Raw genomic sequence first — 16409 nt, forward strand, 5'->3', positions numbered from 1 at the left:
TAGAGGGAGAGAGAGAGAGAGAGAGAGAGGAGGGAGAAGAGAGAGCAGATGAAGAGGGGAGAGAGAGAGAGAGAGGGAGGGGGGAGAGAGAGAGAGAGAGAGGAGAGAGAGAGAGAGAGGAGAGAGAGAGGCGAGGAGAGGGGGGGGCGGAGAGGAGGAGAGGAGAGAGAGAGAGAGAGAGAGAGAGAGAGAGGAGGAGAGAGAGAGAGAGAGGAGAGAGAGAGAGAGAGATAGAGAGAGAAGAGAGAGAGAGAAGATGAGAGAGAGAGAGAGAGAGTAGATGAGAGACTGCGCGCGAGAAGGTGAGAGAGGGAGATGAGAGAGGAGAGAGAGGGAGAGATAGAGAGAGAGAGGGTATGAGTAACGCGGTGAGTGAGAAAACCTGTGAGAAAGATAAAGAAAAAATACCCATGCAGTGACAGAATAACTGCAATAAGTTTTCATAAAACAAACTGCGGGTACTCTGCCCCAAAACGAGCAAGTCAAGTCAAGCCTGAGCAATCAAGCCCTGACAGATGCAGTCGCAGCAGAGCAGTGCGGACCGGACGCCAGTGCGCCTGCCCCTCCGTCGGCGCCGCGCTCGCCTGTGTCTCCACCGCGTCGTCGCCATGTCGGTGGCGGACGACGGGGGCGGCAGCGCCGAGAGTGCCGTCCGCCGTTCCCCGATTAATCGTGACGTCAGAGATGGCTCCACAAGTCTACCCCCCCCCCCCCCCCGCCCCGTCCCTGCCGGCCCGCTCTGTCTCCCTCCCCTGCGTCAGTGTCCACCGATCCGTCACATGGATCCAATTTGGCCGGGCAAAAAGGCTCGACTCAGCGCCGGCCGCCGGCGGGCCGCCGGCCGGACAACAGCGCCGATACGAAAATGATGGCGCGTCTCTAAAAGCCCGCCGGACGGTGCGACGCGCTGGGGACGCGCGTCCGGTCACGTCTGGCGTGGAATCCGTCATTGGTCACTAACTCAGGGGACAAGAGTCCAGCTTTTAGCGGAGGGAGTCGACGGGAGAGGGGCGTCGCGCCCATGCGTCTTTCTCCTTCTCTGGGAGCGTCTCTCGCAGATGCCGGCGGTCGTCCTCGCTCCCCTCAGCCTGGTCAGCGGCCGGCCGGCTCGGGAACGTCGCGACAATCTGCCTCTCCCGTAGCGCCATCGACGATCGTTGGCGGCGTCCGTCGCCGTCGACGAAGCGCCTCACGACACCGCCGACGACCTCATCTGGCTGGCGACGCGGCCTCATCGCCGCGATCCGTCTTAATTCGCAGTCGCAGTGAAGTGGCAGCTTCCTGTCGCGCGGCCTGGCGCCGGTAAAAAGCTCTGATGAAGCACTTCCGCCGCTGCCGGACGCACGGCCGGCCGTGCCGGCTCGCCGGCGGCGGTGACGGACTCGTGATCGGTCACCCCTGCACCCCTCCCGGCCGGGGGTGAGGGGCGCTGCCGCCGCCATGCGGCACGATCCCGAGGACAGCGGCGCTCGCGCGGACTGCCCTGGAATGTTAAATGAAAAGGCTAGGACGAGAGACGCTTCTGGTTTATTTCTGACATTCATGATGCAAGTGCGTTTCGGTCGTATCAGCCTGTGAGTTCCAAATCTTGAATGGAATGGATTACGGACGAGACCCAGGGCTGCTTACAATCCACGGGGTCGTGCGCTCTGTCTCTCACCGTCCGGCGGACCAGTTTGCGGAAGTCGGCCGGTTGGCAGCAGTAACGACTGCGTGCACCATAGCGACCTGCTTACATCTGCTGGAAATGTAGCATTTTAATTGGACCCGCGCCACCAACAGGCGGTCGGGCAAGATTCACCTTAATCCTATGACAGTGCATGGAAAGAAAATATCAAAATGCAGCGGACCCTGCCCGTTTGCCGGCATTTCCCAATGCTGGAGAGCCTCCTTCGTCTATAGCTCACATTCACACATTTGGCGGCTAAAATATGTAGGTGTATAGCATAGCGGTAGAAACCTTATCCGGTAAACTACTACACATGATATCAAACAATTCATTTTGATAGTGAACATCATTTTGTTTCTAAGCACATTATTCAGAGTAGTAAAGAAAGCTGACGTTCACGTGCAATGAGCACGGACAATTAACGAATTCATAGCGTAGCGAGGGTGTGACTCACAAGAGCGGGATAGTTTTTTTACGCCTTGTTCAACAATCGGCCGACACGCTAGCCGTCAACGCACGAGAGATTTTAACGACCATGTACGCCGTCAATTGCCGTCATCTATGCCGTCTATGACGCCAATTGCAGACGGCCGGACTATCCACTCTCAAGTCCGGGAGAAGTCCAGGTCGCCGAGAGAGCGGGTGAAGTCAGATTCTCCAGTTCCGAGCAAGTCCAGGTCGCTGAGAGAGCGAACTGAGTGAGACCCTCCAGTTCCGGAGAAGCCCAGGTGGCCGAGAAAGCGAATTAAGTCAGACCCTCCAGTTCCGGAGAAGTCCAGGTCACCGAGAGAACGGATCAAGTCAGATCCTCCAGTCCGTCCAGAAGAAGTCCAGGTTGCCGAGAGAACGGATCAAGTCAGATCCTCCAGTCCGTCCAGAAGAAGTCCAGGTCGCCGAGAGAACGGATCAAGTCAGATCCTCCAGTCCGTCCAGGAGAAGTCCAGGTCGCCGAGACGGCGGACTGGGTCTGACCGCACCGCAGCCCACCACATGCTCTCGTCAGCAATCGATCTCACAGTATCATTCGGCCATTGGAGGGCAGCGAGGTGAAATAGCGGTCGGGGGCGAGCGTCCGCTCCAAGACCGGCCAACAGCGGCCCTGCTATTGGTCGGCGAGTACGGTCGGCGCACAGGCCAATCGCATTCGCCCCATGGACGGTAATAGATGCGGGGATATGTTGGCAGCGGGGAGAACCAAAGCGTGGGTAGAGCGGTAGATGACGCTGTCTGCGGGGAGACAGATTATTTTGTGGTGGTAGACGGCTGTGCTATCCTAGTTTCCAAGGTTCTCATTTCGGCATAACTTCCATTGGCTTCTATTTTTGTTCTTTCCAAAACCACGCTCGCCCATATTTCGCTCTCTTCGCTCTCTTTTCTTTTCTTTCAGTTCCTTTCCCCTCGTTTTTTGATGAAAAACCTTTTTGCCGTCTTATCCGCACTATTTATTTCTTCTCTCTCTCTCTTTCTCCATCTCCATCCGCCTCTCACTTTGTTGCTCTATCCTCACACTCTCTCCCATCCTCCCTCTCGCTCCTCTCGTCTCTGGCGCTATCTCCGTGTGCTGCAATAATCCGTCACAAGGCACCGACGGCCAGTGAATGCAGATATCGCAGCCGGCCCGCGGCCGCCGCCGCCCCGCCCCTCACGCCTCCCGCGCGAGCAGCCGCGAGGCCGCCGAGCGCGCCGGCCCGGACACACCTCATTGCTCGCAGTAATGCCGCGCATTTGCCCAAACACAGGCCGCAGGCGCGGTCTCACGCGAACCCTGGCGTACACGCGCGCCGGGTGTAAATATTGTAACTAATTACCCGCCTTGCTCACGTGAACAGCCGGCGGCGCGGGCTGGCTCCACCAGAGCGTCCCAATAGGGCATATGGTCGGTGCGTGGGAGACGTCCGTGACAGCGCGGACTCTGCACGACGCGGCGTCGAGCAAAGCGAGCCTTTGGACAATCTCGGTGGAGGCCCATGTGGACAAATTTTTACTCAGTCCAGCCGCTACCCATGGGCTGTGCCCATGCTCATTCCATTCCTACCCATTCCTGATCAGATTACAGACCCGTCCCGTCTTAGTTCTGAACTATGGAAAAATTAAAGCAAATGTTTACACTGAAACTCGCCCCTCCGCGTTGATAACTGAAAAAAGCGGTGTAAATGGAGCTAACTATGAAATAAGCGCAAGCGGCGAAGTTTGTGATGCGTTCATTGAAGTACGCACTGGACCAGTTGCAGACGTCGTACCGATACCGACGCCTATGCTCGTCTTCAGATCCGTATCTAGCCCAGACCGTTGCCCACTTGAAACAGGCACCAATGGGTTTGTTTAACTCGTAAAGTCCTCCACATCTCTGTGAAACCTGCCATAACCGAACCTCGCCTATGGTAGGCATCGTATGGCGGAACCTTGGAACAATAAGAGCTCGGTTCTGATGACTAAATAGCTGATGCGAGCCGGTTAACACCAGCGGCTTGCAACTTTTCAAAGCCATGTACGCAGTACGTCTGTGCACTTCCCGCCATCGAGTCTCTGCTCCCCGCAGTGTTTTATTCGGCACTACGAGGTATAACAATGGCGGGAGAATTATGTAGCAGCCACACAACAGCTCTCACAGAGCCGCAGGTGACGCCAGCTGCGCGCCCACCACGTGTGTGACCACAAGCCGCGGCGCCTAATTGCGCCAGTGTCTTTCGCCACGCGCGCGAAATCTACTTGACGCGCTGTTCGTTATCGGAGGCAGTCGGACATCTGTTTCCACACTCAAGCCCGCCAGCGCGCCAATAGCCGAGCAGAGACAAATTTGACGCAGCAGTGGCTGTCGCGAGCCTCCGCTGCGGGCGCCGCGCCCGGCGCCCCGCAAATCATTCCCATTGTTTCACGGCTGATTTGATATTCAGCGGGCCGATCGAGTGAATGCGCGCATCGATTTGTTGATTTGCGCTCTTGCCGCAGCGATGATTGGCCACACAGAGCTGCCGTTATTGGCAGGCGGCCGCGGGCTGGCTCCTTCGCCGCCGGCACTGGCGGTGTGGATCAAGAAGGCTCCCGTGATGGCGCGAGCCAGGGTAAGTTCGTGACCGGGCGTCTTGGTGCAGGAGTGGGCTGAAGAAGAGGAAACATCCCTCTACCGTTTTGTTCATCTCTCGGCGGCATTTGTTGAGAAGGTGTTATTTCGCGTATCCATCTCACTTCTCGCGGCAAAGCCAGGAATTTCCACCCAATTTCCAGCCAATCTGTTTTCGTTCGGCGGTGGCACGCACTTCCAGCTCGGACGACGAATTCTTTCAGGACGCCAGATAGATTTTCTTTATCCAAACTTGTTGATTATAGAAAACTTGGACCCCATCAACAGGCGCGGCGGCCCGCGTCTTTTGTCGACAAAATTGATTTTATTTCCTGCTCACGGCGAGCGACGTAAGCAATTTGGGGCGTTGACAAATCCGGCCTGGTACAAACGACCGTGGCTAGCTTCCATTTACATTTGTGATGATCTAAGCATGAACAGAATTCGAATAGCGGCTGGTGCGAATTCAGCGAAACTATCGGGTGGCCGTCCCGTTCGACCGCGTCTGCGAGAGGAAAAACCGCCGCGCTGGCCGGACGGCGACAGCCAAAGGAAGTGTACTGAAGACAGGAAATCGTTAGGAGCGAATACAAGAACTGCGGGGCTTGGATGGCCGAACAATGCAGGGCTTGAGTTGGTGGCGGAGAGGAAATTGTATCTATTCGGTGGGTGATGGCGGATTTTTTATATTGGTTTCATTGTATACCATTGCCACTGTATCGTGCATATGGGGTTTTTAATAATGTGAACACTGGTGTCACACATTTGAGGTGTGCATCACATGCGTTGTCATTAGTTATACCATATTTTACTAACCTGGTGACGAATATTTTCGCCAATGGTAAAGCACGGTCTTCCAAGGCTTACATTTGAATGATGCCCTGCGGCACTACATTCTATCTTGTTTATTGATCATCCCTATGATGCAGGCTCAGCCTGCACCGTTTCCCTAAATGAGCAGAGCTTACGCTCGCAAGAAACGTCAACCACTAATGCGAGCTTCTTAAGCCATCCTCTCCGACCTCAGCCTTACCCGCTCTGCCGTCCGCTGACCTGGCCAGTGCCACCCCTCGCCCGCTGAGCGTCTCCGCCCCCCCCCCCCCCGAGTCCGCGCTTACACGACCGGCTGTCGTCTCGAGGGCGCGCGCCGACCGCGGTCCCCGGCGGTCCTCCTCCGGCGGGGACAATCAGGAACCGCTCCCGGGAGGGCCGCCAGACGTATCTGTAGCATTAGGTAATTGTGGCCATCATCGGACGCTCCCTGGGGATCGGTCCCACTCGGTCCGCAGCCGCTGGCATCCCCAGGCCTTGCGGTCGGTGCACCTCCGCCGGCTGAGGGCGTCTCTCCCACGGGCCGCCACAGCGCAGGATTGACAGCGCTCTCTGCCGTCGGCGGGTCTCCCGAGGCAGGAGTACTCTCTCAGTTGGGAATATTCTACGCGGTCCTACGAGCTACACTGATGTCTTCAGCCTTTTCCAGCTTGTTGTAATGGGGCTCAGTGGAATGGTTGGGCAATTCTATCAGGCTCTCAGCCAAAGGAATGCTGTAACGTTGAACACCGTCCCCTGCCCTGCGATGAAATCGTGGTCGGAATGTCTGCATTGCTAGGCTGCTCCGCAATAATGCCGTGTTCTGCGGTACAGCACGACGCAAAACGCCGTCGCGCCGCGCGGCAGTACAGTCTCAGCCGCACGGTGCGGTTTCTGCTGCGCTCGCCGACTGGGCGTACGTCGAGCCGCTGCAGTTCCCCCGACGTTGTGAACTCGTCGCGCTCTCCCGCTGGGGGCTGCAAGCCTCATTACGTAATGCAGTCATTCGTTGCCAACGTCCCCACTTGCACTCCCCTATCTGTGTCCGCCGAGCGCCACCGTCCATATATTCTCAGCCATTAGGGGATGGAGCGAGTTGACTATAACAAGCGGCGACACATAAAATATGAAAGCCTCCTCCGGTTTAAATCCTCGTCGTCTTCCCTTAATAACTTCACATCTCATCCCGCGTGGAATGAGGCGGAGTCGCATTTTTCACGTCGGTTTCCTCTGCAGCAAGTGGAGAGTCCGCACGATACCACTCGCGGCTGACAGGCGTAATGCCTCTGGGGCGGCGAAGACGTGTGAATGACTGTGATATAAAGGATAGTGCGGGGGTGTCCCGCTCCACCACTTCTTGAGATGTGGCTCAGGTATGGAAATGCAGGCTCATGTCAGCTGCTGATCCAGACGCTGGGGTATGAAGCCACTGATAGCCAACCTGATCACTAATTATCTGGCACCGGCTTCTGAAAGATGGAAATGTTTCATAAGTGCAGTCTGACGTTGAGCACGTATTCCGCTTTCTTTGCATTATCCAGGGTTCTTAAGCCCGTTACGGAGCTATAATGCGTTGCCACTAAGCGGCTGTAAACAGCATCTTGAAGGGCGGTCACTGACTTCAAACCGCAAACGTTAACACCGTCAGCAGTCCCAAACAAGTTACCATGCGCGCCGTCCCTACCACTACCCCGCGTCGTCTGGCCTGGCTCTGCCGCCGTTCGTATCACTACCCCGCGTCGTCTGGCCTGGCTCTGCCGCCGTTCGTACCACTACCCCGCGTCGTCTTGCCTGACTCTGCCGCCGTTCGTACCACTACGCTGTGTCGTCTGGCCTGGCTCCGCCGCCGTTCGTACCACTACCCCGCGTCGTCTTGCCTGGCTCTGCCGCCGGCTGTACCCGCTTCTCCGGGCCCGGGCGAGACAGCCTTCGTCAGTGAAGTCGGTCCCAGGGGCGGCGCCACAGGTAGTCCGTTGACGGCTGGGGCCCGTATGGCAGCAGAGGGAGCGATGAGCCCGCCGACTAACTCGGTTACCATGACGTCACCGGTGACGGTGACGCAGAGCGGTCGGGGCCGGCACCTGCGCTGCAGGTTGGGGGGGGGGGGGGGGGGGGGGTGACGCGGGATAACACCGGCGGTGAGGACGTGTCGGTGTCAGGGGAGGCGATGTGGAAGGCTGGCGCTGTCTCGCTCTCCCCTAGGTGGGGGTGGCGATTTTGTGGTGTCTCCTGCGTCAAAGGTTTGAGCGTGTCAGTGGTAAAGCTTTTGTGCTTTAAGCTCTCAGTAGCATTGGTCAAAAGGTGATGGGACCAGCTTTGAGGGTGTGTCAAGGCCTTAACTACGTGAACACGATACCGATGGTTATGGAAACAGACAGTGGGTTCTCGCTGACCAGAATTGTTAGGGTTACCTCGGATAGAAGTGGCATGACTGGCCTCGGCAAGGAAGACAGCTCTGGCGACGGGTCGACATCGCTCCGGATCGGATCGCTCCAGATCGGATCGCCCCGGATCGACATCGCTCCGGATCGGATCGCCCCGGTGTTACCGGTCAGACGCTGGTTGACGGCTGGAGCCTTGCCAGATGGGGAGCATGAATGACTTGGTGACACGTATAATTTTTAACACGATTAATGGTTGTTTGACGCGTGAGTACGTCAAGTTCGAAAGTGGAGTGACTAATGCATGCGATATGTCCACCGTCATTTATGGGACTAAATGAATGACGAAAAGTCGGTGACGGAGGAAATAGCCTCGTTCAAGGCATGCTCACCTCATCGATCTTGGCATTGGAGTTCGGCAGTTAAACAACTGCTTAACTCTTGATCGAGACGAAAACTGATATCGAACTTTGTATGAAACTTGAGGGAACTGCACCGACAACTTCTTTGTCTTCCTCTCAGGAGCGCCACACATTGTTCGTCGCAAACAACCTGCATATAGACCCAAACTTTTAAAAATGGCATTCACGCAGAGGTAAGCACATAATACCACATCTTTTTTGGTCTCGGAGGCCCTTTCACATTGTGTCCGTTTCACCGGATCCGCGGCAAAAGCGATGCTTAATGACAAGCAGACAGCTCGATTCCGCACGCTATCAGCCTTGTCGTGCCTCCGTTCATCTCGCCATTCAGCAAACAAAGCACAACTTACGCGCCCGTCCCTCTCTTCCCATGGCGCTTCTGCGCCACTTGCGGCGGGCAACAAAGACAGCATTAGGTCGTGCTGGCAGCGCGAGGATCCCGACGCGAACGAGGCCGACCTGACCCGTCGTCGGCTGGCGGCGAGGGGGGATGGGGGGGGGGGGGGAGAGGAGATGGCGCCTAATGTCGCCGTCGCTCCTCCGCCTAACAAACCGTGCCCGAAGAAGAGCGGGCTGGCGACGCTGCTGCAGTCCCGGCTAATTGTTCATGAAATACTGCGGCGCGCCTCGCTGCCACCGCCTCCGACGGCGGGCAGAGCGACGGAGGACGCAGAAGCGAGGGGGAGGGAGAGCGGGAGATCGGCTGGTCCACCCCGGCTCGTCAGACAGGATCTATTTCTACGCCTCTCGGCAATAACTCGTGCATAGGAGGGCGCTCGCGGCTGCTGCGCCCGGCAATCTTGTCAATAAAGATTGACTCGTTTCCTGGACAATATTTTATTCAAGGTTTGTAAAGAACGGCATTTGTTTTGCGCGCCCTCTCCGCATAGGAATTTCGCGACAGACAAATGGCTGGATTTCCGGCTGCGAGCCCGACCGCGACTCATTATCATAAGAAGTGGAAGGTGATTCAGCTTGGATGGATCTGGCAGCAGGCGAGGGGTGCGTCGCCTAGCATAGCAATATAGCCGGTCATCAAAGACCAGTGCGGGAGCCGTGGCCCCGCCCGCCCAGGCCGTCTCGTCACGCACCAGACGCCGGGGTGCGGTGCGCTTGACTTACCCCTGTGCTCGATTTGTCAGGCCCGCTCTGATGACCGGGCGCATCGACGCCATCAAAAATGGCTGTTTGCACGCACGCTTGGAATTGAAAACTAGCCAAACCAAATTTTCACCAGAACACGGACTAGGACCGACCGGATTTTCAAATTTGTCAGCTCATACTGACTGAACAGATTGAAAATCAATGGATTGGAAGTTATCAATAAATATTCCCTTTATTCTGCAGTAAAGACATCAACTAAGACAAGCATATTTTGATAAATAAAAAACAGCACTTTCATTTCTGAACAATGCACAACTAAAATACATAAGACAAAGTCAGCCATATTTCCCACAAAAAATATGATGAAAAAACCACGTTGACAACTAGATATAAATGAGTAACATTCAGATATACTGTTGAGGGAAACTAGAACTCCCTCCTTCCAAGGTAACTAACTATCGAATGATATAATTCATATTCTATCATAACATAGCTACCCTTCCTCCTGATTCTATTGGCAATTCCATTTAACCCCTGTGGATTACATTGCATTTCAGGGTTACAACACAGGCAGGGGAATGTTTTGTTGGTAGAAAGGACATCACATAGTTTTGAAGCACAAGCTTCTGCCTGAAAATATTGAAAAGGTTAACTCAATGACAACATTTTGTGTTTACCTTGTTAGTCAGTCAAATTTATGAGTTAAACATCAGCTTCAAGTTAAGTATGCTGCTTCCACTGATCCATTTCCGTTTTTTTGTTGTTGCCAGAACAGGTTGTTGCGTCGTCACAATTATTTGTTTATCCACTCCTCTCCTCAATTGGCATATCTAAAAAAATGAGCATGATGCCCTCTACAACTATCGACCAAAGGCGACCTCCTCACCAACCAAATGAGCTAGATGCTCTTTGCCTTCAGCACAAAAAACTTTGGCATTGGGCGGGAACTTAATGATTTTTTCCTATCTACTCTACTCCCACGTGCATTGACTATGAAAAAATTGGATGAAAACGGTGCATTTGCATATATGTGATTCTCATGTAATTATATAAAAGTCTAACGCTCTCATCATAGTCTAGAAATTAACGTGGGTGACTAAGCCACCTTTTCATTCATATCCCAAGTAAAGACCCTTTATTTATACTTCGAATAAAGATTTGGTAAGAGTCGGGGTAGCTCGTGCAATCAACGGAGCCCTTGGTAAGTGGCTAGTATGTAGATTAGATGTTAAAGCGCCAGCGGTCATGACAGATTTCGAATGATGGGCGGCAAGCATGCACCCAACTCTCGTACCACATTTTGTGAATATGGGAGGGTTCTGTATTTGTATCTGAGGCTCTCACGGTGCACGAGAGATGTTACATACTCTGGCTAAATCGCTGCGCCACTTGATGGAATATTCATGGTATCTCCACTAAAACGCTAAAAACAAAAAAAGCTAATACAACTTACGTATTGTTGTCAAAATACATGAGCAAATTTGTTTTTGACTGCGTGAATGTGACTTCATATAACTGTGCAATGCACGATGACAAATTGGAAAGCTTTCGCACTTCTTTAGCATGATCGGAAAAGAGAGATTTGGTCACATCTGGCATTTTAGCAATGATATTCGAAAATGACGCATCTGTTTTGTTAATCTGAATGAAAGAGCAGGTACCGCAGACAGTGGACGGTCGCAAGGGTGCACCATAATGTTAACGCAGCGGGTTATCTAGCCGGAATTACTGGTCACAGTTGAGACCGTTCCATCAGTCGCAGTGTCGGAGAATAGATACATATCCATAGCATGATGTACGTGGTGAGGTGGGCGCTCTAGTTAATCGGAAGGTGTACTGGATGAACGTCGTCCGGCACTGGGTGTTGCTGAAACTGTGTAGTGGCATGCGTAGGTATGTTGCACCTAACCAGGAGTCTGAAAATGTTAGATAATGCGCATATGACTCAAGGTTATTAAGACCGGAAGTGATTCTGGTCCCCATAATGTGATGGCAATTGTGAAATGCTGGCCAAAATAGTTATGTTATCATACGTAACACGATTGGGCTTGTTTGTTCTTATCGTCATGCAAAATTGTATCCATGACAGGCAAAAAGCTGTGTTAAGCGCCTCAGCACCCACTGACTAATGGCAGCTTATTGCACATTTATGAATATTACTGTACAGTATTACTATTGTACATAATTATCATCTATAGCATTTTTGCGCATTATTGCACATTATTGTAGTTATTAGTATATTGTACATAAGCGGATTGGCACGGATTCAATTACACATTGTCCTGGTAAGGCGGACCGGACTGGATTGGAATGAGAAATCTGGGAAAAGGCGAACAATTCAATGTGTGAAGAGCTCTTCCGTGCTGGCGGTATCGAACCAGAAGATTTCGATGACGTTCAAAAACAGGAATACAAGGTACGAACGAATTGACGTGAAATGATATGCAATAGGAAAAGATAAAAGGACTGATAAAGAGCGATGAAGAAGATGGCGAATAGAGGAAAATAAATGGTCGGAGCGGCTCAACGAAATACAAAGCAAGTAGGCATATGCTCCTTGGTCTACAGCTTACCCAAATGCCATCCTCATGACACTATTTACAAAACTCAGCTCCGCTTTTTCTCGACGCGATATGCCCCAAACGCAAGATTGAAACCATCACGACAAGCATTTTCATGCTGCCTGAGTTTTAATGTGTTGTTCTGTATCGCCTGTCAAACGATAGGTGGGACATGAACGTTACTGTGACGTACGTGTGACAGAAAGACCTGGATTCCAAAGCATGCTGCACTTCTTCGTGTTTTGAGAGCATCTAGCTCCGACATTCAATCACGAGAGTCGTGTCCAAGCCGTAGCAAAGGGCGCCGGGCGCTCACCTGACCTATAACTAGCGCTCGTTCGACTCGTCATGAACACCGCCGGCAGGAAATGTCCTGCGACCCTCGGCTGTCTGCGTCTTCTCCTCACGCGATTGCTGCCACTAACCGCGTTTAAACGTGACCCGCGCCGCGATGGCGGGATACCGTCACGGAGAACGGGCGTACTGACTTTGCATTCCTGCGCGCTCGCCTCGTAACGACTCGGCCTTGGACGAGCCGCGGCGCCCGCTGATCACCAGCTCGTCCAGCTCGTCCGCGGCCGGCGGCCAGTGCCGCCCGAATAAATAACCCGCTGACGGGGCGTGTCGCTCCGCGGCCGCGCGCGCGGGCCTGCTGACTGCGGCCCGTCCTTAATCACCTCTCCGGTTTAAGCAGACGTGAATCGATGCGTCGGCGGCGCCGGAGAGCCACTGTTGAGCACGATTCGCATCTGGAGCGGCCCTCGGCGCCGATATCAACAGTTCCTCCCTTCGGCGTCGGCTTTGTGCGGCGGGACGGCTGTTGCGTTTTTTGCTTCCGCCCAGCCGCGGACGTCGCCGCCCATTGTCTCCTGCAACTTATTGAAATATTTGCCGGGCGGAGAATTCGCGGCGGCGGCACGCGGCCGAGACGAGCGACTCCGACCGTGGCTCCGGCTCCGGCTCCGGCTCCGGCGCGGCTCCGGCGGCGTGGCGAGGCGCGCTGGGTCCGCAGCTGTTGCGTCCCCAGGCCTGGCACTATCTGATGTGCTGCGGCGGCACCGGCGGCGCACCGGCTGGATTTTCCCTGCCATGGGCGCCCATTGAGTCGAGATTAGACTAAGCCTCGGAATGGGAATGGCCTCATTGGTTCTGAAACTGTTGCTCGCCCTGGGATGATATCTAAATCCCCGGCAGCGCCCGTTGATAAGGTTTCGCCATCGGCTAACCATTTTATGGCGCTCGCAAAGGAAAACGGGCTCTATTAAATATTACGGAAGGTTAGAACCGGGCACGGGTGTCCCATGTGGTGCCTTTAATTTGGTAAGGGATCCTACAGAGACTACGTTAACCAGCGCTTGGTGTCGTACCGTCCCGGTCCCGTGGCGGCCACAGCGTGTGGGTTCTGCACGAAAAGAATGAAGCGGCGTTGCTCAAGTCGCTTGCTGGAAATAACAATGCACTCAATCGACGAAACAAAGCCGTAATTTGACGACAGTCGTCGCTGAAGCATTTCTTGATCAGCCTCGTGTCCTTAATAGTGACGTGTTCAGAAAACAACTGTACAGCGAATATATCTGTACGAACAAAGCGCTGCGATACTTTTTTATCGGAACTCATTATCTATGCATGTTAATTGGCTGTAAACAGTAATGTACAGGATCATAGCAACACAATGATGAGTAAAGTTGATCGTAGACCAACAAATCTCAGACATGCCTGCAATGAACTCCATGCTAATATGTATGCAACGATATTTTAAAGCTACTACAACGCAACAAGCGTGGCAGCAGTTATCAAACCCAGTACAAACTTGCTGCTGACCTAATACACCAAAGCTCCACAACTATCAATGATACCCGCATTTCGTCCACGAAAACAGCACCCACCGTTCCCGACCAGACCGATGCGTAATCACCGTGAGTAATAAATTTCTCGAACACATTTAGCCAGTGATCTACGATTGTCGCGGCTGCGGCTGAATTTATCACAACCACTACACAGCCGAGGCTGCGGAGGAGGGGGAGGGGGGGGGGGGGCGCCGCACGCGCGGCTCGGTCCACTCTCATCTCACACGTCCGCCATTTTAACGAGACAGTTTGTCGAAAAAATCGCCGGCGCTCGCAGCGCAGCCACACCGAGTTACGAGTTCATATGCAGCGCATTGCCGCTGCAGCGCCGTTGCGCGCCGCCGCTCGGGGCAAATAACAATTTACACCGGCTCTTGATATTGTTAGGCGGAGGGCGTGTCGGAACAGGTGGACCGGCACCCAGCCCGCCCGGCCGCCCCGGAGCCGCCAAATTGAACGATAAAAACATGGAAATAGCCATCGCCTGGAATTTTCCACCGTATTGAAAGCTATAATGACGTACTGGTTCAACGGATACGATGCTCGCCGATGCCCGCATTGTTGAGAGCGTGAAATGGGAGAGGGGAATGGCGGAGAGCGAAGGATATGATGCTCCGCACACGATGGAAAATGTTACGCGTTTGGATGTGCTGGTGCGGCCTTGGTAGCGGGTATCGGTGAGGCCCAGGAACAAGCGCAGCATACCAAATTTCACCGAATAATTGATCAACACCCGACAATTTTGCGCTCAGCTGCCACCAGCCCTCGAAGCTTTCTCAACCAACGGCCACCGGGCATGCCTGACGAGTGTCGCACTCGGCGACCATCAGTGTCGGGCGACCTCCGACCATCAGGCGCCATCAGGCAGGCCTGCCAGGTCGGCGCTCGGTGAGCAGCCATCAGCCCCGACGCCGTCTGACTGCTGTTTTTGTGTCGAGCGGGCGGCGTTATAAATGGCCGCCGCCGACGCCGCTGTCCTGCACACCATTAGCACGAGCCCATTAGCGATGTTGTGTATCTATTTAACACCATAAAGTACGGTCATATCTTCCGCTAAATAAATCAGATCCAGCAGCCGGGGCGGTCATCCCGGCGGTGTGCTCCCCTCTGTCAGTCACAGATATATGGTGCGCCCGAGCCGCCGCGTCTGGCGTCCTTTCCGTCCGCACTTTGGGACGACTGCCCCTTGTCCCCTCCATCCCCCTTCGTCCGAGGGTGAACGAGACAAAGGGCACCGTGGGAGGAATCTTGCTGCATAATCATGTGGTGCTGGCTTGTGGCAGGGGTTTGGCATGCGGTTTGTGGCAACATGGGTATGGTGCAGACAGCAGATTTAAATATGCCTATTTTTCATTCTGGTGAAGCACGCTCGTCGCGTGTCATGATGTCGCTACTCAGAGAAGCCCATGACAAGTGCAGACGCTTACATCTGCTTTGGGCGACGCTCTAGTTACTTGCAGTTGAAAATGGTTTAAAAACAGGAGCATACCCTTGATTAATGGGATTACGCCCACCAAGACATGTCATTTCGTGATTCTGGGCTCATAAAACGAACAGAAAACAAGCCTGACCGCAAAAACAGCCTACCAGCTGAAACCAACCCTGAAAAGCTAAACAAACCAAGTATGAAGTGTGCAAGACACGGCCTTTCAATGTTACTATGAATTTCATTGTAATTCTCGAGGTGTGTGTTTAAAGTGGGATTATTCAATGCACGGCGGCCGGTCATATTTTTAACATTTTGCATTTTGTTTGCATTTTGTGAACGTTGTGACATAATGCAGATTCACACAAAATTATGTATCGCATTGCTAATCAAAAATTGATATGCCATACATCACCAAGGGCGAGTTTCCAACGCGTCGCAACATCCGCACTCATTAGACTTTTCCGTCTCCGTACATGTAACTACTGCGTTTGTCTGCGTGTCCGTGAGGATGCAGGGTTGGCAGTCGTTCATATAATCCCATGGGTTCAATGCGTCTTCGTCGTCCATATTTAGACAGGCGTTAAAACATTCTGACCTGTGTGACACCAGATGCTGAGGAAAGAATGACCGACAGGCATTTCATGAGGCTGGCGGTCAACTTTAACCAGCTAATGCAGCGGCAGGAATCGACCCAGATATGCCTGATGTTGTGTTCTGTGCATTCGGCGTTGATTCCTGATGGCTGGTAGCTTGCGTGCCTCGCTTTTCCACCTGCTGCGGGGCAGAGCAGCCATCGTCGGGAGGCACAGGCACGCTAACCAGTGATGAGCCGTGGTGCTGCTGGGGCCGCCGGTCCTGACTGGAGAAACCATCAGCGCAACAGTCGGCCGCGATCGGCTTCCTCTCTCTCTCTCTCTCTCTCTCTCTCTCTCTCTCTCTCTCTCTCTCTCTCTCTCTCTCTCTCTCTCTCTCTCTCTCTCTCTCTCTCTCCTCTCTCTCTCTCTCTCTCTCTCTCTCTCTCTCTCTCTCTCTCTCTCTCTCTCTCTCTCTCTCTCTCTCTCTCTCTCTCTCTCTCTCTCTCTTCCTTTCTCCCGCTCTCTTGCTCTCTATCTCGCTCTCTCCCGC

Source organism: Pollicipes pollicipes, unplaced genomic scaffold, assembly GCF_011947565.3.
Source record: "Pollicipes pollicipes isolate AB1234 unplaced genomic scaffold, Ppol_2.1 Scaffold_4740;HRSCAF=5597_pilon_pilon_pilon, whole genome shotgun sequence".
NCBI classification, from domain to species: domain Eukaryota; kingdom Metazoa; phylum Arthropoda; class Thecostraca; order Pollicipedomorpha; family Pollicipedidae; genus Pollicipes; species Pollicipes pollicipes.